Raw genomic sequence first — 22,495 nt, forward strand, 5'->3', positions numbered from 1 at the left:
TTAGTGGTTAATCCAGTGATTATTGTTGGTTAAATGATTAGTCATGTGCTTTCAAGAAAAATAAATAATGCATTTAGGGGGTCATTCCGACCCCGGTGGGCGGCGGGCACCGCCCGCCGGGCAGAAACCGCCCAAACACCGCACCGCGGTCAAATGACCGCGGCGGTGATTCTAACTTTCCCGCTGGGCCGGCGGGCGATCTCAAGAAGATCGCCCGCCGGCCCAGCGGGAAAGCCCCTGCAAAGAGGAAGCCGGCTCCGAATGGAGCCTGCGGATTTGCAGGGGTGCGACGGGTGCAGTTACACCCGTCGCGATTTTCAGTGTCTGCAAAGCAGACACTGAAAATCATTATGGGGCCCTGTTAGGGGGCCCCTGCACTGCCCATGCCAGTGGCATGGGCAGTGCAGGGCCCCCCAGGGGCCCCACGACACCCGTTCCCGCCAGGAACAGGCTGGCAGGAAGGGGGTCGGAATCCCCATGGCGGCGCTGGAGGATTCCCTGGGCCAGGGGTAAACCGGCGGGAAACCGCCGGTTGCCCTTTTCTGACCGCGGCTGTAGAATTGCCCATGAAGCACCGCCAGCCTGTTGGCGGTGCTTCCGCAGCCCTCTGCCATGGCGGTTTCAAACCGCCAGGGTCAGAATGAGGGCCTTAGTCTTGTTAAATTTTAGTAGATTATAATAATACCAGGTAGGTGTGATCATTAGTGGAGGCTATGTGGTTTCAGGTGAATAGCTGGTAAAATAGATAGGGTGGTGGAAGTTAGGCCACGGCAGGTTACAGGGATTTAGATTTAAAGAAGTTAAAATTGTGATCTATGAACTGATGTGTGAACCAATGGCAGTATTATTACAATAACAAAGATTAAGACAGACAGGCATGAAACTGAGAGGAGGCTATACTCAGAAATAGAAGGTATGCAGAGGATAGGATAGACAGAGAGGGTCACTGTGAAGAAAGAAAAGGAATCAATCAAGTGCAAGTCAAGGTCAATTTTTCATGCTGGATTTTAGAAGTATAGTGGCACATTATACATAGTGCTTCATATCCAGGGCAGACCGATGAAACGTGATTCCCAGTGTACACATCATTTAAACATTAGGAACCCTTGCCTGTTGTGTGCCATGCCCTGGACAGCCCTTTTGAACATAGTCTGGAATATCCCAAACTTGGCACATGATCTGTATGCTGGACAAGGGGAGTTGGCACCGAAAAAGAAAAGGTCTCATTTAAAGATCTTCCCTCACTATTCTGTAATAAATGGTTTTTCATTCACTTACTAAAATTAGATATTTGGCACAGGCTGAGAGTGTGTCTCTAATGCGCAATCAGATTTACACCCTGTTTTCCCACTTAATCCCAGCTGTGTATGTTGTGTATGTTGTGCATGTTTGTGTGTGTGGCCATTGTCGTATATGCATTGTACATATAAGCAAATCAGAGTGATGGAGGCCTGTGGGTTCCATTTTGAAAGCCCCTACCCTTTTCCTGAGCAAAAGATGGGGATGATGTTGCTTTCCCAGAGAGTGGAAGAGTATCAGAGGTGATGCAGGAGGGAGGCGACCTAGACAGTGAAGTGAGGACAAAGGAGACAAGACTCCTGTAGTTACTCAAATAGGCCCTTTTGCAGAGAGAGACTCCTGACTATTCTTCCTGTAGCACTGCCACTTGATCGATGAAAGGGGAGAAGAGCGCTGTAATCTCTATTATTTAGAAGGGTTGCTTCAGGCTGGAGACTACCTTGCACTGTGGAGTATCACCCCACACAAACGCTGTATCTGCAGACAGCAAAAAGGCAATTGAAAAGGAAAGCAAACCCAAACCAGTTCTCTTGCCTGCAGATTTCTGAAAACAGTATCACTTCCCTGTTTTCAGAGACTGTTGATGGAAAATCACGTTCAGCTACATAGTAGTAACACAAATCAATCTCTGTGCTATGAGCTCACATGGCTGTGGCAAGAAGCACTATAACAACAAGCATAATTGTGGTACGTTCAAATAAGGAGCTAGGGTCCCTACGACTCGAGATAATAATTGCAAATACTTTGTTGACTTTGCAGTGGGCATTCTTACGGTAGTATCCAAAATCCTGCTGAAGGACCACGTTTATAATTACACCAATAATTCGGGTTCCATGCTGTCCTCCTTCCTCGTGGAGTGCGTAGAGGTGCGTGTTTTCCCGTTCGTAGTCTGTTTCCGCCGTGTTTTTATCGGCGGTGCTCCCGCCCCGGAAAAGGTGGCGGATTGGTGAGTTGTGATAGTGTGGGCGGTACATTGTCTGCTGCCTGTCTGTTGGCGGTGACCGCCGCGCTGTTTGTTTGTACCGCCGTGGCGGGCGGAGTGTTAATGTGGCGGGCTGTGTTGGCGGTTCCCGCCAGGGTCAGAATTCCATTTTTTGGACCGCCGGCCTGTTGGCGGGTTGGCCACCGCTTTATCACCGACCGCCAGGGTTAGAATCACCCCCTAAATGTTTTTTCTATCTGTGTCTGTTCAGCAGTTCTTGAATTGTCTGAAGCCTTATAGACTCATACATTAAATGGGGGTCAGATAACTCAAATTAAACATCCTACCTGCTCTCGTCTACCTGCTCATCTACCACGAGTACGAACGCCGGCGCAGACGACAACGGTGAGTACTGCACCTACGACACAGGGGAGGGGGGAGGACGAAAGGTTACGGCACACACATATGCGACCCCCACCCCCCCCCAAACTATGTACACACCAATGCAGAGCAACAAGTCACAGTGACACCACTCAAACCCCGTGAAAAAAGCAAGGACATAATTAAATTGTGAATCGAAATTTATGGAAAAAAAAGCCACTGATAAGTCATGGTCAAATAGCAATAACAATTTTAAAAAATCAATTCAATATTTAGTGCATACGATAAACCGAGGCAATTAGTCCTGCACATCTAACGAAATTCCAAGTGTCCGTGGGCCAAAGTGTATCAACACAAGGGCAAAGCCCACACAGGAGACCTGAGTCCTTTGGAGAGAACACTGCAGGGGCATCTGATGACAAAACTACAGGCACCTCAGGGGGAAAGGAAGGGGGGGGGCACCACAGCCACATGAGTCCACGACGCCAGATCCACGAAGGGGCCACCGTGCCCACTGTGCCATCCTGGGGAGTGCAAAGCCACAGTCACTCAAGTCTCTACAGTGGGTGGCTTGCCCACTGTGCCATCCTGGGGAGTGCAAAGCCACAGTCACTCAAGTCTCTACAGTGGGTGGCTTGCCCACTGTGCCATCCTGGGGAGTGCAAAGCCACAGTCTCTCAAGTCTCTACAGTGGGTGGCTTGCCCACTGTGCCATCCTGGGGAGTGCAAAGCCACAGTCCATCAGGTGGATAACAGTCTCCACCGGTCAAGGAGGAGGCATGGTGGGCACAGTGAACCGTGAACAGTAGCTCGAGACAGATCCGGCACTGTCATTGTGCCAGTGGTGCTTGAGACGGCGGGGCCCAGCGGAGCGGTGCTTGAGACGGCGGGGCCCAGCGGAGCGGTGCTTGACAGGAAGGGCCCAGCGGAGCGGTGCTTGACAGGAAGGGCCCAGTGGAGCGGTGCTTGACAGGAAGGGCCCAGCGGAGCGGTGCTTGAGACGGCGGGGCCCAGCGGAGCGGTGCTTGACAGGAAGGGCCCAGCGGAGCGGTGCCTGAGACGGCGGGGCCCAGCGGAGCGGTGCGTGAGACGGCGGGGCCCAGCGGAGCGGTGCTTGACAGGAAGGGCCCAGCAGAGCGGTGCTTGACAGGAAGGGCCCAGCGGAGCGGTGCTTGAGACGGCGGGGCCCAGCGGAGCGGTGCTTGACAGGAAGGGCCCAGCGGAACGGTGCTTGACAGGAAGGGCCCAGCGGAGCGGTGCTTGAGACGGCGGGGCCCAGCGGAGCGGTGATTGACAGGAAGGGCCCAGCGGAGCGGTGCTTGAGACGGCGGGGCCCAGCGGAGCGGTGCTTGACAGGAAGGGCCCAGCGGAGCGGTGCATGAGACGGCGGGGCCCAGCGGAGCGGTGCTTGAGACGGCGGGGCCCAGCGGAGCGGTGCTTGACAGGAAGGGCCCAGCGGAGCGGTGCTTGACAGGAAGGGCCCAGCGGAGCGGTGCTTGACAGGAAGGGCCCAGCGGAGCGGTGCTTGAAAGGAGGGGCCCAGCGGAGCGGTGCTTGAGACGGCGGGGCCCTGTTCAGCGGTGCTCTTCTGCACGGCGGGGCCCGGTTCAGCGGTGCTCTTCTGTGCGGCGGGGCCCTGTTCAGCGGTGCTCCTCTGCGCGGCGGGGCCCTGTTCAGCGGTGCTCTTCTGCACGGCGGGGCCCTGTTCAGCGGTGCTCTTCTGCACGGCGGGGCCCTGTTCAGCGGTGCTCTTCTGCACGGCGGGGCCCTGTTCAGCGGTGCTCTTCTGCACGGCGGGGCCCTGTTCAGCGGTGCTCTTCTGCACGGCGGGGCCCGGTTCAGCGGTGCTCTTCTGCACGGCAGGGCCCGGTTCAGCGGTGCTCTTCTGTGCGGCGGGGCCCTGTTCAGCGGTGCTCCTCTGCGCGGCGGGGCCCTGTTCAGCGGTGCTCTTCTGCACGGCGGGGCCCGGTTCAGCGGTGCTCTTCTGTGCGGCGGGGCCCTGTTCAGCGGTGCTCTTCTGCGCGGCGGGGCCCGGTTCAGCGGTGCTCTTCTGTGCGGCGGGGCCCTGTTCAGCGGTGCTTGTCCAGTAATTCAAGGGAGCCAGACCTGGCCTGGACTCCCTGCTCAGTCGCCCTCCGACCGTGCAGTCGCAGGACCCTTCGGTGACGGAGTCCTGGGCCCTTTGGTGTCCTTCCTTACAGCCGGGATGGGGCTTGTGGGGCCCTCCTGCTCCGCGCTCCTGCTGGCTGACTTCTCCGCCCTGCTGCCCTTTCGCTCCTTAGAAGAGGCTCTCTGGCCCTTGCCTCCCCTAGATGTTGTGGCAGGTGAAGTGGCCGAACTCTGGTCCTTGGGGGCAGCCGTGTCAGTCCTCTCACGGCGGCCCTTGAGTTTCCGGGTCCTCTTGCCTGGGGGGGGGCTGGCTGTCCCCTTGCTGCTGATAGAAGTGTCACTGCTGCCAAAGGGTGGACTCCAGAACCCATGCACCACAGTGACACTCGAAGCTGGGCTGGTGGTGGCTGAGGTGCTCTTGGGACTCTTAGCAGATGGAGGGGGTGGGTCAGGGGAGGGAAAGAGGTTAAGATTGGAGAGGTAAACCTTTTTAGGACCAAGGTAAAGGGTGGGAGTAGTGGTGATGGGAGTGGAGGAAGAGGATGTGGTTGTAGGAGAGTCAGGTGTGCTTTCTTTGGGTGCAGGTGATTGTGACGTAGGCTGTCGTGAGGTGGATGGCTGTTGGGTGGGTGGCTGCCTGCGTTTGTGTGTCTTGGAAGAGGAGGTGACAGACACAGTGGGAGAGGACACAGAGGACGTGTAAATGGCAGTGGGGGTGGTGACTGCACGTGTGCGGACTGTACTGGAGGGTGTGCTGGTGATGGAAGCACTGGCTGATGGTGGTGTGCATGCAGGTGTGAGTGTAGACGTCACAGGGAGGGAGGAGGGAGACGAGGAGGTGGCAGACACAGAGGAGGTAGTGGCTGTTGGCATGTCTGCATCTGGATGTTGCTTGGGTGAGTGTTTGTGGGACCTGTGGTGCTTGTGTGGGGATGAGCTGACCTTGGGTGTTGACGTGTGTGCAGGCTGGTCTGATGGTGTGGATGGGATAGGCAGAGGAACAGGAGACAGAGACAGGCTGGAGGCAGTTAGAAGAGGGAGGCTGGAAACAGGGACAATGGCTGCCGTCAGTGCTGCTGCCAGAGCATTGAACGATCGTTGATGGGCAGCCTGACCCGAATGAATGCCCTCCAGGTAGGCATTGCTCCGATGCACCTCCCTTTCTACCCCCTGGATGGCATTCAAAAGGGTAGTCTGCCCAACAATGATGGTCTGAAGGAGGTCAATGACCTCCTCACTGAGGGCAGCAGGGGTGACAGGGGCAGGGCCTGAGGTGCCTGGGGCGAAGGAGATGCCCGCCTTCTTGGGCGAGCGGGCACGGAGCGTAGGCTGAGGGGCTGCTGAGAGGGCGGGGCTGGTGCGCTGGGTGAGCTCCCATCCGAGGACGTGTCGGTGTCGCTGGTGTCACCACCGGTCCCCGTTGTGGTGCTCCCCTCGCCCTCCGGATCACTGGTGCCCTCGGTGTCTGTACCACGGCCCACCGGGGCCTTGTGACTTGCAGCTCCCTCGTGCTCCGATGCCAAATCTCCTCCGCCTGATGATGCTAATGCACACATGCACAAGATGATCAAGAAAAAGGGTGGGGGGAGAAATAATAAAACAGGTTGAGTTCATGCAATGTCAACACCGTTGGCGGAGAGGACAGACACAGGGGCCTCATGCACTACGCTGCGCAATCGGGGTATACTACTCAGTACTTGTGACCAGGCCTACAGGTCTATGCACAACAAATACACACATGGATCATGCAGGACCATGGATAGCTGTACTTGGCACCCTACAGAGGTCGGGGGCGGGGGCACAGGGCCATGCCTAAAGGAGAGGACTACACTACAGAAAACGCCCTGGCCTAATGTCACCCACAACCCTCCTCCCCCACCCAGACGCCTCCACTGCGCAGAAAGATAGCAGAATGTGCTGATACTCACCCCCTTGTGTCTGCTGTGATGTCCTCAAGCGCCCATCCAAATCAGGGTAGGCCACCGCCAGGATCCGGGACATCAGGGGGGTCAGGGTACGACTGGCACCCCTCCTAGGTTGGGAGGCCATCCCCAGCAGTGACTCAGCGGTCTTCCTGGTCCCGCGGCGGATGTCCTCCCACCTCTTGCGGCAGTGGGTGCCCCGTCTGACGTGGACCCCCAGGGCCCGGACTTCCTTGGCGATGGCACGCCAAATGTCGACTTTCTGATGGGCGCTGACCTATTTGACATGTACAGGGTGGGAAAGGAAAATTCATCATTTATCTGCATGTTAGATGTGATTGCCCCCCCAAATTTGCCATGTGGCACATGCTCTCATCTGTCGTGCGTTGCACTCCTCATTCGCTCCCCACCCCACCATCATACATCCACCCCACTCAACACAGGCATAGCCCATTCCATGTGCACCCAGTGTACTTACCTGTTGGTCTGGAGGACCGTAGAGTAACGCATACTGGTGGAGGACCCCATCCACTAGTTTCTCCAACTCTTCAGACGTGAAGGCAGGGGCCCTTTCCCCAGTCGCAGCAGCCATTGTATCTTCCAGACCGAGGTCACAGCAGCACTTGCAGTATAGGTCCTCTCCTGTGGATGATCAGGTCTCGAGTGATTTAGCAGATAGAAAATGGCGGTCACGCCCGCGGCGGTGCGTACCGCGGCGGTGCGTACCGCGACCGCCGGCGCACCTCGTCATTGGCTCCAGAAACCCATAGGCTTCAATGTTAACCAATGCGGCTTCGTATAGCGGTCTTCGACCGCCTACCGCCACGGTGTGCCACGCCAGCGCATTGACCTCACATCCCATTGTCCCACTTCACAGGTCAGGCAGCCGCCATTTCAAGGGCCCACATGGCATAATTTGTACTGCGTCACACAGGCCTAGGCCTTGCATTGCCACACATACACGCCTTTCAATACATAGATAATCGTGTGCTATGCATGCTGTGGTGAACGTACCTGTGATTTGCTTGACTCTGTGCTCCATGTTGTCCTTCCTAGGCACCGTCCGCTAGGACTTGTGAGGAGAAGGATGAATCCTCGCGTGTACCGACCGCTGGTGGACCTGTCGACAATGGAAGAACGCCATATCATACTACGATACCGACTTGACCGAGCCACTATACATGAACTGTGTGCCCAGCTGGAGCCAGCCCTGATGTCCCCCATCCGCCAACCCACAGGAATTCCCCCTCTAGTGCAGGTTCTGTCAGTCCTCCATTTTTTGGCAAGTGGCTCATTCCAGACAACAGTGGCCATGTCATCTGGAATGTCTCAGCCTATGTTTTCAAAAATTTTGTCTAGAGTGTTGTCTGCCCTGACGAAACACATGCGGAGCTACATTGTATTCCCTGAGGAGGTTGATTTGGCCACTGTGAAGGGTGATTTTTATGCCCTTGGACATATCCCCAACATAATTGGTGCCATTGATGGGACCCATGTGGCTTTAGTACCCCCAAAAGACGATGAGCAGGTGTACAGAAACAGGAAAAGTTACCATTCTATGAACGTCCAGGTGGTCTGTTTGGCTGACCAGTACATCTCCCATGTAAATGCCAAGTTCCCTGGGTCAGTGCATGACGCGTATGTGATGCGTAATAGCAGCATCCCTTATGTGATGGAACAGCTACAGAGACAACGTGTGTGGCTAATTGGTGACTCTGGTTACCCCAACCTGCCTTGGCTATTGACCCCAGTGAGGAATCCCCGGACCAGGGCAGAGGAACGGTACAATGAGGCCCATGGGCGAACTAGGAGGATCATAGAAAGAACCTTTGGCCTCCTGAAGGCCAGGTTTAGGTGCCTGCATATGACAGGGGGATCCCTGATGTACTCACCAAAGAAGGTGTGCCAGATCATCGTGGCCTGCTGTATGCTTCACAATCTGGCATTGCGACGTCAGGTGCCTTTCCTGCAGGAGGATGGTCCAGATGGTGGTGTTGTGGCAGCTGTGGAGCCTGCGGAGAGTGAAGAGGAGGAAGACGAAGGGGACGACACAGACAACAGGGACAGAGTTATCCAACAGTATTTTCAGTAGCACACAGGTAAGAATCACCCACGCCATTTAACATTTACTGAAAGCCCCCTGCATCTTTACTTTGTGTATTTCCCCCCAGTTCTTTTAAACTGATGTTTGATTTTCCCTTCCCTTTTCAGTGCTGTATGACCCACTGCGTGACTTCTGCTTGGTTAGCCCATGGACTAATGCTTATTGACATCGGTATGCTGTCATCACAAAATTAACTGAACATTATTGATCAGTAATGTGTTATACATTTGTAAATAATACAGGCTGACTCCTGAATGATTTCAGTGCAATGAGTGATTTATTTTTAGTGCTAGATATTGGTACATGATATTAAAACGGTGATGGGTGAGGGTGGAGTTATGTCCATGGCAGAGTCCAGTTCTCAGTTTCACAGGTGCATTTTCCATATGCCTGTGGAAGGATGGAGCAGGGGCAGTTCAAGGTTGGACAGGGTGACAATGTGGGACAGTGGGATGACATCAGGGGGTATCTTATGCTGGCGGGGGTCTTGGCATCCTACTCTGTCTTCCTGTGAGATCTCAGGTTCCTCTTGCGGGGTGGTTGTTCTTCAGCAGGAGGTGGGGTTCTGGTGGCCCGTCGTTCTGTGGGGGCCTCCTGACCACTAGCGCCGGCGGAGGTGGTAGGCTGTTCCTGGTCCTGGCTAGTGACAGGGGCCCTTTGTGGTGCCACATGGTCCCGCAATGTGGTTTCTATCCGGTTGAGGGCCTGGACTATGGTCCCCATAGCGGTAGCGATGTTCCTGAGTTCATTGCTGAACCCCATGTACCGTTCCTCCTGCTGTGCCTGGATCTCGGTGAACCTGGCCAGTACCGTCGCCATCGTCTCCTGGGAGTGATGGTATGCTCCCATGATGGTGGTGAGGGCCTCTTGGAGAGTCGGTTCCCTGGGCCTGTCCTCCCCCCCCTGTCGCACAGCAGCCCTCCCAGTTCCCCTGTTTCCCTGGGCCTCTGTCCCCTGGACGGTGTGCCCACTACCACTGCCCCCAGGTCCCTGTTGTTGTTGGGGTGTTGGGTCAGCCTGGGTGCCCTGTAGTGGCGGACACACCGCTGCTTGACGCGTCCTGGAGACAGAGGCATGGGCCCGCTGGGTGGGAGCTGTGCTGGTGTTCCCAGAGGGGGTTGGGTCTGCTGTGGCCTGTGTCTGTGTGTGGGGAACCGACTGTCCAGAGGTCCCCGATGGTCCGGGCTGGTCATCAGGTTCTAGGTCGACAGAGCTGCTGTCCCCACTGGGGGCCTGTCCTGGGGGTGGGATGGACAAATCTGGACCCTCCGTGGCGGTGTGTTGGCGTTCGGGCCCTGCAGGGGTAAAAGAGTATGGTTATTGTTTCTGTGTGTGCCATGGCGTGCATTTCGAGTGCCCTTGTCCCCCAGTGCTGGCATTCCCTTGTGGGAGGTGTTGTGAGGGTGGTGGGGGGGGGGGTGTATGGGTATGTGCAATGGTCATGCTTTGGTGGTGGCTGTCTATGGTTTGTGTTGGCATTCAGGGGTTGGTGTTGTTTAGGGTGGGTTGTGCTGGTGAGACATTGGCAGGGAGGTTGTGTGCTGGGGGGTTGAGATTGAGGGTGAGGGGGGGGGTTGGCATGCTGGTGGTTGGGGGTGGGGTGAAGTAGTGGAGATTCGACTTACCAGAGTCCATTCCTCCGTGTACTCCAGCGAGGCCATCAGGATGCAGGATGTTTACTACCTCTTGCTCCCATGCTGTGAATTGGGGTGGAGTGGGTGGGGGTCCGCCGCCAGTCTTCTGCACAGCGATGTTGTGTCGCGACACCATCGAGCGCACCTTCCCCCGTAGGTCGTTCCATCGCTTTCGGATAGCTTCCCGATTTCTGGGATGCTGTCCCACAGCGTTGACCCTGTCTACGATCCTTTGCCATAGCTCAGCCTTCCTTGCTATAGTGGTGTGCTGCACCTGTGCGCCGAAGAGCTGGGGCTCAACCCTTATAATTTCCTCCACCATGACCCTGAGTTCTTGGTCCGAGAACCTGGGGTGTCTTTGGGGTGCCATGGGGTGGTGTGGATGAGGTGTGGGGTGGTGTTTGTGGTGATGTGCGTGGTGATGTGTGGTGATGTGTGCGTAGATGTGGTGTGGGTGATGAAGTTGGGTTCCTGTGTGTGTTGGGGTTTTCGATTGCTGTGCTCGCTCTCTCTATCTCTATCTCTATCGCCTTCTCTCCGATTTCCAACTAGTGGGGGTTTGTGGGTGATGTGGGTGTGTGTTTTATAGTTGATTGGATGTGTGGGAGTGTTGTTTGTATGTGTCTCAGGTGTGTGTATTTCAAATTGTCCAATGTGGCTGTGTTTTGGAGCTGTGTGTGTATTTTGAGCGCGGCGGTGTGTACCGCCAATGGAATACCGCGGTTGAAAGACCGCCGCGTGGATTCGTGGGTCAGAATGGCATGGGCGTGTTTGTGTTGGCGTGACGGTGGAGGTTTGGTCATCTCCAGTTTTCCACGGCCCGCTGATGAGGCGGACTTCCTTGGATGTCGGGTTTTTGGCGGTTTCACAGTTGGTGGTCAGAATGACCGTGGCGGTTTACCGCGGCCGCGGCGGTAGAATGGCAGACTTCTGACCGGCGGTAAGGGCCTTTTACCGCCGAGGTCAGAATGACCCCCTTAGACTGCAACTGAAATAAAAACGTTCCTTCTACAACATTTTATGCAATTCAAAGCATGCAGGCATTTAGACATCAATTAACCACAAAGGACACAGCTTTGTCTCACCATCATGTGTGATCCAAGCGAGTGTGAATACATCAAGCATGACTAGCATTCCACATGTAACCCGTCATAAAGCACCACAAGGTAATACAGTGCACAATGGTGTTTGATGCCAGGTGTAGAACACCATGCAGCACAGAGCCCAGCAACTCAACAATCTTTACTGTACTGGGTTCCTATATGGGTTCACTATCTTTGAGAGGGGATTTGAATCCCTGCTCCAAATGTTGGCTTTCTTCAGCCCAGCAGGAGTATGTGGACTTTGGGCCTTTTAAAGTTTGTTCAGATTCTGTTCAGTTTACCTGCCTTCATTGCTTTTCTACTTCCTTAATCCTTCATGGGGTTAAGGTCAGCAGTAGGCAGTATCCCTGCCTTTAAAACCTAAAAAAATAAATACCTTTTAAAAAATCTTGCATGGCAATTGCTTATGTAAACAATTCCCATTCTTGCCCTGTTGGTATCCATATATTCATTTGACAGCATCTCTGACCTGTGCATGTTACAAATTAGATTTTCCTAGCCTTGGTGTCAGAAAAGCTAGATTTTATTAAAGACACACAGGTGAGTATTATGCAGTCTTTCTGCAGTAGTTACGGGGTGGTGGATGAAAGAAGAGTTAAACATGGGATCCCCTAGATGATCAACAAGATCTCGAGACACTGGTTGAGACACACCACCGTCATCAGAAGAACATGTTTTGCCTTTTCTCCTTTTCTCCGGAGGCCCATAACTCATAGGATCAGATGATCCTTCCATATCACCTGTGTTGCCCAACACATCATCATCCTCATCAGTGTATCGTAATTTGGATATGAGTAAAGGTGAGGAAGAGGGCCCCAACATACAAACCTCTCGGTGGGAGGACCAAATTTCACTGAAATGCCTTTCGCAGACCCAGTAATGGAATCTGCATGTTTCTTGCCCTTTATAGGGCATTCATTGGAGGAAGAAACCATTTTGGTAATGGAAGCCTATAGATTTTTGGAGACGTCAAACAGAGAGACTGAGGCACTCTGCTCAACAGAATCCTTGATAAAGGATTTTAAATTATCCTTGAAAAGTTGTGCCTCCTCTTCCTCAGACATAATGAGTAAATAATCAAATACAATATAAATTAGCAGTGGAAAAATAAATAGGAATAATTATTGTATAAAAGAAGGGAAAACAGAAGGAAATGGTTACAATCCTGAAAGAAAACTGTAATTTCCCTTTAAATTGTAACTCCTCTTTAAGGGAAAGAAAATGGGAGGTAAAGGAGTGGGACTGAAGGAAAAATGGGGAGTTAACTAAGATACTCCCACCGCTGACAGACTGATGTGAGGAGTGGAGAAAAACAGGAAGACCATACCTCAGGGTGGGGCATTGACACGAGACTCAGTCGAACTCGGAGACTGAGGCAGAAGCAGTGGAAGCGTGAAGGAGGCAGCACCTGCGGGACCTTGCACAGAAAAGGAAAGCTTCTGAGAAGCATAGGAAGCAAGAGTGACCAGGCGTGTTTTGTAACAGTACATTGGAAGCGTTACAAGGACTTGAGCGTTTATGAAAGCGTGAGGAAAGTGCCCAAAGAGCTTGTGAGGACATAATATATTAATATTAGACACAATTAAGGTTAATACTTTGTCTAAATAAATAAGCACAATGAAAATATCAAGATTACCAAACATTGAAGAGAAATTTAAAAGTACTTATCTTGACTATGAGCAGCAAGAAAAGAGAACTTGTTGTTTGCAGTCAACAAAATTAATGGATTACTCACCGTCCTATTGCCTGTTCCCATTGTGATTTCATTTAGTAGTTCTAATGTTTGTTTTTTCTGAGAAACGTAGTTCTTGCTTGGCTGCTGTTTTAATAAAGGAGTAAAAGACTGCATAATATGAGTCTCCGGTCTTGTAATAAAATCTGGATTGCGGGCATATAGAATCTCACTGCCCTGGTGGCTAAGCTGGTTAGTCATTATTATAATTTCGGGGTCTATCTTGAGCATACCCTTACCCATCACATCACCAGGCACTGCATCCTATTGTATGATAATCACACCTTAGTGATCATCATGAATAACATGAAAATAATTCTCATATAGGCTCAGAACCAAAACAACACCCCCCCAAACACATCATGGACAGTGTATCTTGCTAGTGGCGTGGTACTCACTTCAGCACCCCACGTGGGGATACTAAGTGCTATACAAATGCTACAATAAAATACAATCAGAATATTGCAAACATAAGGTTGACCTTCTATCCCATATTTGTAACAACACAGGAGGTTCAAAGGACCTTGCTTCCATGTCACCACTCTCTACTCCACCATTTCTGCCACCACTCCCTCTATCGCCCTCTTGCTCCTGTACAATCCTTGCACAACACTTCTTGTCTATCATCAACATTGCACCACTGCAACCATTACCCTTGCAGTCTCTATCCACCCTCCTAGAGTCGCTTAGTCCTGCTCTCTTTCCTTCAATAAAGCATAACTCTCCTATTTTATCTCTGGACCTCTTCCAACTTCACCCAATCTCTACTTGCTTTACCCACCTCAACTGGTCTTCTAAACTTGGCTGTGCAACAATCTGTCCTTACATCTTTCACCTTCACCAAGTCCCCATTCTTATCCAATCATCTTTTCTCACTCTCTTAAAATCCTCCTCCCAACTCTTGCAGTCTAGGATTTCCTCCAACTAGAAAGCAACCAACCTCATACTGGCCTCTCTCCCCCTCGTCAACTTCAACTGAGATTGCCCAGTGCAGTGGCGTAACGAAACTTGAGCCCCCCCTGCAAAGTACCTCGAGGGTGTCCCAACCCAGTCAGGGGCCTGCTGCCCAGCACAGTGTACTGTGCAGAGGGGGCACCCTGCAACTTGGCCCCCCTTGCAAGCAGAAGCTACAAGGGCTTTGTTACTCCACTGGCCCAGTGGTCATACATATAATTGTGCAACTTAATCAAATCATGTCTTCCAAAGCATTGCCCAAGTCCATTTTGGCTTTGCACAGTAACTTAATCCATCCCTTGACTGTGCAATTCACCCTCTCAACCATGCCATTCAAATTCAAGTTATAAACAGATGTCATTATGTGCAACACACCAAACTCTGTCCAAAATGTGCTCATATTAAGTGAACACAACTCTGTTCCATGGTCTGTAACAAGCCACTTTGGTACATCATTTGAGGTAAAGATCCTTCTCAAACCCAGACAGTGCTAGACATGGTTACATCCCTGACCCCTTCAATCTCTAGCCAGTGACAATGCATGGCCTCTATTACAATGGTACAATGCTTGACCTTTGGGAGATATTACAAGGGCCCAATAAAGACTAAAGCCACCTTGATTAAATGCATCTCTTGATAATCTATCCACTGCCTTTCACCAGCGCAAACTTCAACCTCTTTTCACTCTCCTTCTATACCTCACATCTTTCAACACAGTGTACCACCTCCTTATTCGTCACTGGCCACCACAAATTCTCCTTGACATGCATCAACACCAGGGTCTAACATAGATGCCCAGCATTCAATCAATCAATTAATCAATCAAGGATTTATAGAGCGCACTAATCACCCGTTAGGGTCTAAAGGCGCTGGGGGGGGGAGCTACTGGTCGTAGAGCCATGTCTTGAGGCATTTCCTGAATGTCATGAGGTCTTGTGTCTGGCGAAGGTGGAGCGGTAGGGAGTTCCAGGTCTTGGCGGCTAGGTGAGAGAAGGATCTTCCTCCGGCTGTGGTGTGGCGGATGCGGGGGATGGAGGCGAGGGCGAGGCTGGTGGAGCGAAGATTGCGGGTGGGTGTGTGGAAGGTGAGTCTGTCATTGAAGTAGGCTGGGCCTGTGTCGTGGAGGGCCTTGTGTGCGTGGATGAGGAGTTTGAAGGTGATCCTCTTTGATACTGGTAGCCAGTGAAGGTCTCTGAGGTGGGGGGAAATGTGGTCGCAGCGTGGGATGTCCAGAATGAGGCGGGCGGATGCGTTCTGGATTCTTTGCAGCTTTTTAGGAGTTTGGTTGTTATTCCTGCATATAGGGCATTTCTGTAGTCCAATCGGCTGCTGACCAGGGCGTGGGTGACAGTTTTCCTGGTTTCAACGGGAATCCACTTGAAGATTTTGCAGAGCATGCGGAGAGTGTTGTAGCAGGAAGAGGAGATGGCATTGACCTGCTGAGTCATGCTGAGTGTGGAGTCCAAGATGAAGCCTAGGTTGCGTGTGTGGGTGGTGGGTGAGGGCGCGGTTCCTAGGGAGGTGGGCCACCAGGTGTCATTTCAAGTTGAGGGGTTGGTGCCAAAGATGAGGATTTCTGTCTTGTCTGTGTTTAGCTTGAGGTGGCTTGATTCCATCCAGCTGGCGATGGCATAAAGTCAGTTGTGGAGGTTGTTCTTTGCAGTTGTAGGGTCTTTCGTGAGGGAGAGGATGAGCTGAGTGTCATCTGCGTAGGAAACTATGTTGAAGTGGTGGGTTCGTGCGATGTTGGCGAGGGGGGCCATGTAAATGTTGAAGAGCGTGGGGATGAGCGAAGATCCTTTGGGAACGCCACCGATGATTCTGGAGACTTCTGACAGGAACGGTGGGAGGTGGACTCTCTGGGTTCTGCCTGAGAGAAATTACGAGATCCAGTCGAGTGCCTTGTCGCAGATTCCAGCGTTGTGGAGGCGATTGCGGAGAGTGTGATGACATACTGTGTCGAAAGCTGAGGAGAGGTCCAGGAGGATGAGTGCTGCTGTTTCTTCTTCGTCGAGCATGGTCCTAATGTCGTCTGTGGCAGCAATGAGTGCAGTCTCGGTGCTGTGGTTTCTGCGGAATCCGGATTGGGAGGTGTTGAGTACCTTGCTGTCTTCCAGGAACCGGGATAGTTTGCTGTTTACGATTTTTTCGATGACCTTGGCTGGGAAGGGGAGGAGGGAGGTCGGCCGGTAGTTCTTGGGGTCGTCTGGGTCTGCCTTTGGTTTCTTCAGCAGGGCGTTGATTTCTGTGTGCTTCCATCTTTCTGGGAAGGTGGCTGACTCGAAGGAGTTGTTGATGGTTTTGCAGAGGTGGGGGGGGCGATGATGATGTTTGCCTTATTGAAGATATGGTGTGGGCAGGGGTCCGATGGTGATCCGGAGTGGATGGAGGCCATGGTGGTGGCGGTGTCCTCTATGTTGACGGGGGTCCAGGTGTGGAGGAGGTGGGTGTTGCTTGGAGAGTTGGGTTCTTGGGTGTTTGTAGTCAGCTGGTGGGTCTGGGGTTTGAAGCTATTGTGGATTTCTTCTATCTTTCGACGGAAGTGGGTTGCCAGTGAGTTGCAGAACTCCTGTGATGGCGGGGGTTTGTTGGAGCAGTTCCTGGGGGTGGAGAGCTCATTGGCGATGCCGAAGAGCCCTTTACTGTTGTGAGTGTTGGCGTTGAAGCGGTTTTTGAAGTGGGTCCTTTTGGTGGTGCGGATCAATTGGTGATGTTTGCATAGGGCATCCTTGAAAGCGATATGGCTGGAGTTGGTAGGGTCAAGGTGCCAGGTTTTTTCCATTCTGCGACATAGCCATTTGGATTCCTGTAGTTCTGGGGTGAATCAGCTGGCCTTGATTCTGTGGGAGGTGTTTTTTTTTTTTTGGAGAGGTGCAAGGGTGTTGGCGCAATCTTCTATCCAGCGATGCAGGTTGGTGGTGGCTGTGTTGGGGTCCGGGGTCCCAGGGGGTGGGGCCCGGGCGAGAGTGGAGATCAGTTGATCCGTTGATATTTTGCTCCAGTTGCGTGGGGGGGGTTGTGTGCGGTGGTGGTGAGTGACTGTTTTTTGGTAGGAGAAGTGGATGCAGCGGTGGTCTGTCCAGCTGAGTTCAGTGGAGTGGCTGAAAGAGACGTGGTTGCTGGCTGAGAAGATGGGGTTGAGTGTGTTCTGTGCTTTTAACTCATGGGTAATTGTTACTTTCATTTTGGATAACTTTGAGTCCATCTTTAGCAGAGGCAATGATGTTACTCCTTACTTTCCTGTACAGAATCCCATTCACCCTGAAACATTCCTGGCTAAAGTTGTAAGCCACTGTCTTGCAGTCTGTGGTGTCTCTTCAGAGGGGCTGGTACATTGTGTAAAATTTACAGCTATCTCAGTAGGTTTGGGAGGTAGGTCTGTCACTTAACTAGGTGAGAATAATAAATTTCCATGGCCTGGTGAAGATTACGAAGTAACTAAATGGAACTGGTTGACTGGAGCTATGAATTCTAAACATTTAAGTTCGCACATGACCGCACAGTTTATCTGATAAAACCTTAAAATCCTTTCCTGGAATTTGTCTGTCTGCAACTTTGAGTCTCACATGTTGTGTTCCTTTAATTTTCTGAATGCATGTAAAGGTTGGCAGAGACGGGGTGCAGGGGCATCCTGCAACCTGAACTACCCAAGCACTTGGCATGGGCAGTACAGGGCCCCCCCTGGCCAGCCCCATCACGATGTTCACTTTCTGCTTTGCAGTCAGTGAACATCACAACAGGTGTTGGGGCACCTTATGCACTACAGCATTGCCGCTGGCTCTATTATGAACCAGTGTCAATGTTGTAGGCTGTGCCAGCGAGCAGAAACACTTTTTCCGCCCACTGACCTAGCAGGGAACTCTTAATGAGGCCTGTCGGAAGGCGGCTGCACTGGCAGCAACCTGACCGCAGGACTTCGGTGGACGGTGAAAACCATCCACCAAAGTCATAATTAGGTCCTTGGTGTATGGGGATTTTAGATTGTGATCATTTTACTTAATCAGCTGCCCAGCAAAAAACAACAGGAATGACCATGAAAGTGAAGGGATTGCAACACTGCTTTGTATGGATTTGTTTTGGGCCATATAACTTGTTCAGCCATACTTCAAATTTAGTGCAGTCTATAGTGTTCAACTGGAAAAGGAACTAAGGACATGAGCCTCATATTCTTCTCCTTGCTAAAATATATTCCCCCTGGAAAGTAAAACGACTTTCTCACTAAATCACAAGCAGATGAAATACAAAACATCGACAAAGTGCTTATTGTCAGGGATTACAAAGCTAAGGTCTCCAATCACGCTATAAATCAGTTTGCAGATAGAGAGGGGGTTGAAGCATTAAATTTCTTAGGCCCATGTTTCCAAAATGATTTAGAGTAGATACAACGGGGAAGCTTCTCTTAGAACACTGTAGGAATAATGGGTCTATTATTGTTAATGACAGACTTGATAAAGATATCCCGGGCATTTTAACTCACAGTCCCTTAAGATCCAGCTCAATAATTGATTGTGTTATCGTTTCCTTGCTTGTTTACAGTTTGCTATCTGACTTAGAGATTGTAGATACCCTCTTGGGTGATAATAACATTTTGACAACTGTTAGTATCGCTTCAAAGATAACTTGACTTGGAATATGGTGTGGGTAAAAATGCACCTTAATACATTTAATGGGAAGGTGCACTGTACAGCCTCCAATAAATAAAAGTAAAAGAAAAAATAATAAATGCAATAACACATACAACAGAGCAGAGATCGGCTTCTCTATTTGAATTCACTCAGGATATGGCAAAGTTTGTAGTAAAACAACCCATAGCACAAGGAGTTCCCCAGGTAAAAAGGGTCTTAAAGACCCCTGCATTGAATCTACTTTAAATACACTAATCAATAAATTACAAAGGTGACCATTTTTATACTTCTCTGTGGTGAGAAGGAAATTAGTTAATCTATTAAAAAGACAGACCAGATGGAAAGGTTCTATGGATAAACAACTAGAGGTTTCTGAAAATTTATTGCACTGCCCTGCGGAAGTAGGGTGACTCCCAAGGGCCTAGCGAGGGTGCCTGGGACAGATGAAATCATTTTATGGCGCTTCTTAATTTTCATCTCTGGCTTGCAGGTTATTGCAAGGCAGAAGAAAAGACCTATAGATTCTGAAAGAGTAAATTACAGTGGTACAACTGTGGGAATGGGGGGAGGGTTGGAGAAGCTAAAAAAAGCTTAAAACGGTGAGAGAATGGAAGGGAAATGTTTTGCATATGTAAGAAAAAGTAAGAGGCAAATACACTGAAACCTGTTGGTTCACCAGAGTGTGTTATTCATCAGCAAATCTGGTTGGATGATAATAACATAATAGCATTAGAGCAATCTGGTTTTAAACCAAATAGTTCAACTCTAGATAACATCACAACGTTACATATGATTTTGAAGAAATAAGTATGCCTGTCTGTGTGAACTACATTGATTTTTCGACAGCATTTAACCACATTGACAGGTCTACCCTGTGGCAAAAGCTTTGTGATTTAAGTATCCTGGAGCCTCTCCTTAAAATTCTAAATGTACTCTATGAATCCATCTGTTGCTTGTTTCACCTGGCTGATAAGCCTCACAGAAAATGCATTAAAACAAGGTTGCCTGCTCACCCGCTACTATTTTCCCTATACATTTATGATCTCTCCCCAGCACTGAATGAATTGGGAGAGGACGCACTGAAGCTAGGATATCGAAATATTTAATTGTTACTCTATGTAACGATATAGTGCTTGTGGACTTTATCCCTGAAGGCTTACAAAATCAACTCGAATGTGCTTGAAAATGAATACAAAAAAAGTAAAGTGATGACGTTTTGGGTTAAGAGTAATAAAACAATGAGGAAATATGAATAGGTTGGGCGATGTAAGCAGAAAGAAATCATTGACACATACCCTTATTTAGAAAAAAACTTTACTGCCTATCACTCAGAGCAGGCCTACCCTCTCAAGTAAAGCATTGACCCATGCAAATGATTCACATTTATCTCTATCAAGGTCCACCAGTCAAAGACACTTTCATTTCTTACTGTTGGTGTTTAGGGCAAAAGTCCCCCTCCCTCAACCTTATTATAAGCCATAGAAGTCATGCACACAAAACGGAGGGAAAAAAATCTTAATAAAATCTGTACTCTAAATGCGGTGGCCCGAATTGGGCTTCGAGAGTAGTTATAAATAGGGGTTGGTTGGCCTCATCCCTCTGCTGGGGGAATGGCTTCTATGCAGCACTGAGGACACCTTATGAGGTTTTTTATGTACAGAACTTTTCGGTCAGAATATGAAGGATTATAAAAAAAGTTTAATCAAGCACTTAGGCACTTTAAATTGAATAAGCTCGTTATAGCGGGAAAGATCCTGCTTCCAGTGTAAAAAACTACCTAAACACTACCAGGCATAGCTCAGTGGTTAATGACATGTTGACATCTTCAGGGCAAAAGAAGATGGATATCATTGTCTCCACCTGTACTGAAGCACAACCACAACCTTATTTAACTTGGAAATTAGACAATAGAGTTTGCAGTTTTTTATTATTGCTGCAGATTAACATCATCTGTGCTTGGAAAGGATTGAATAGTGAAGACAGATTACATGATCCTTGTATGACCTCAGACCAAGACATTAATGATGTGTTATTTATTTGCCATTGTTGCACTTTAACCTTTGCAGTTGAAACCTTTGTTCATGAAATATGGGGTGTTCAGAGAACGGAGCATTGCACTTTAATCTTAATCCAGTGAATGAAATGGTGTGTTTTCAATATTTGTTTTTTTAATTAAAAGTTTCTTAAAGTTGTATTGATCATGTTGTCTTGTACTATTAATAATGTGGATCTCACGGAAGATCTAAATCTGAACAAATGCATTGAAATAAATTAAAACTGCATCCTGTGCTGAACCTGGGCTGTGAGAAGAAACCCTTCCCTCAGCAGGATCACACTCCCTTTCACTCTAGTATTTATTTAGCTAAGCAGAAGCAGTGTCTCTATCAGCCAGCCAAAAGACAACCCCAACATTCCATTATACAATAATAGTTCTACATTGAATTGCAAAGAGAAATAAACACTGGACCTCTTCCGTTAACCAAGTTACAGTAATAAAACTGCCCCAAATATTGCGAATTAGCATGTTAGCGTCTCTGTGTAGCTCCGGTAGCTGCTCCAATTGAGATTCAACTGAAGGCAGAAAACTAGGCATGCCATTACACTGTCTATAATAAGGCACTATTGTCATATGTAAATGTACAAGTATTGTCAAAGTATGTATAAATATAAAGAACATGACTAGAGAAAATACTAAAATGAGACTGAATACAGAGAACAGATTGATTCAGAACATAGGATAGAAGAGACTGACAAATACATGCGCATACATGCCAATGGATCAATCAAAACATGCTTTTTGCACAATTAATTAATACCATTGTAATCAAACAAAAGTAACCATTATTATGTTTAAAAAATAAAATGGAAGCATTAACTAGTCAGTTTTTAACAATTCTAAATGGACTCGTGTTCTAGTAAAAAGAAAACATCAGTGTCTAAAAAACTTGCTCAGAATGATGTCCAGAATTTTCTTTTAAACTGCCAGTTAGTTCAGGATCAGCACCACTCAGGCAGCATGTCACTGCATCGGTGCATTTCCTCATTTTCAAGTTCGGAAAGGGAGTTATTAATGATTGCCTTAGTAGTTCTGCCAAGTCCTGGTAGGTGCCCAAATTGTGGATGACATTCTCATCACCAGAGGATAGCAGGTGACAACGTAGTTGACCATAAGGAATCCCCGAATTAGGGACAAGTTAAACTTTATTTTAAATAAATTGTGTTTTAGTTCAAGGCCAAGTGGAAGATCAAAATATGTCAGAGTTGCGTTGTTATACGTGCTGAGATCATCTGCACGTGCTTCCTCTTTATCGGTCAGCTCAACCTTCATAATGTGGTCTCAGGTTTGCCTGGGTCTGGAAGCAACACTTACCACATGGTCATTACCAGGCAATGCCTTTACCAGGCAAGTCATTACCACACATATGCCTTTACCATGCATGTCTTTACAATTAAATGGTAAGTATATATCAGGTAAATATATATATATATATATATATATATATATATATATATATATATATATATATATATATACACATATATGTGTATATACATAAATGTATACATAAATACTGTATTATAATGTATTTATTTATGTATTATATATATATATATATATAATACATATTATATATACGGTATTATATATAGTTGTTTTTCTCTCCCTTGTCCTTACTCTTCACCATTTCTGGTTGCAATCTCCTTTATTT

This window comes from Pleurodeles waltl, chromosome 6, assembly GCF_031143425.1.
Source record: "Pleurodeles waltl isolate 20211129_DDA chromosome 6, aPleWal1.hap1.20221129, whole genome shotgun sequence".
NCBI classification, from domain to species: Eukaryota; Metazoa; Chordata; class Amphibia; order Caudata; family Salamandridae; genus Pleurodeles; species Pleurodeles waltl.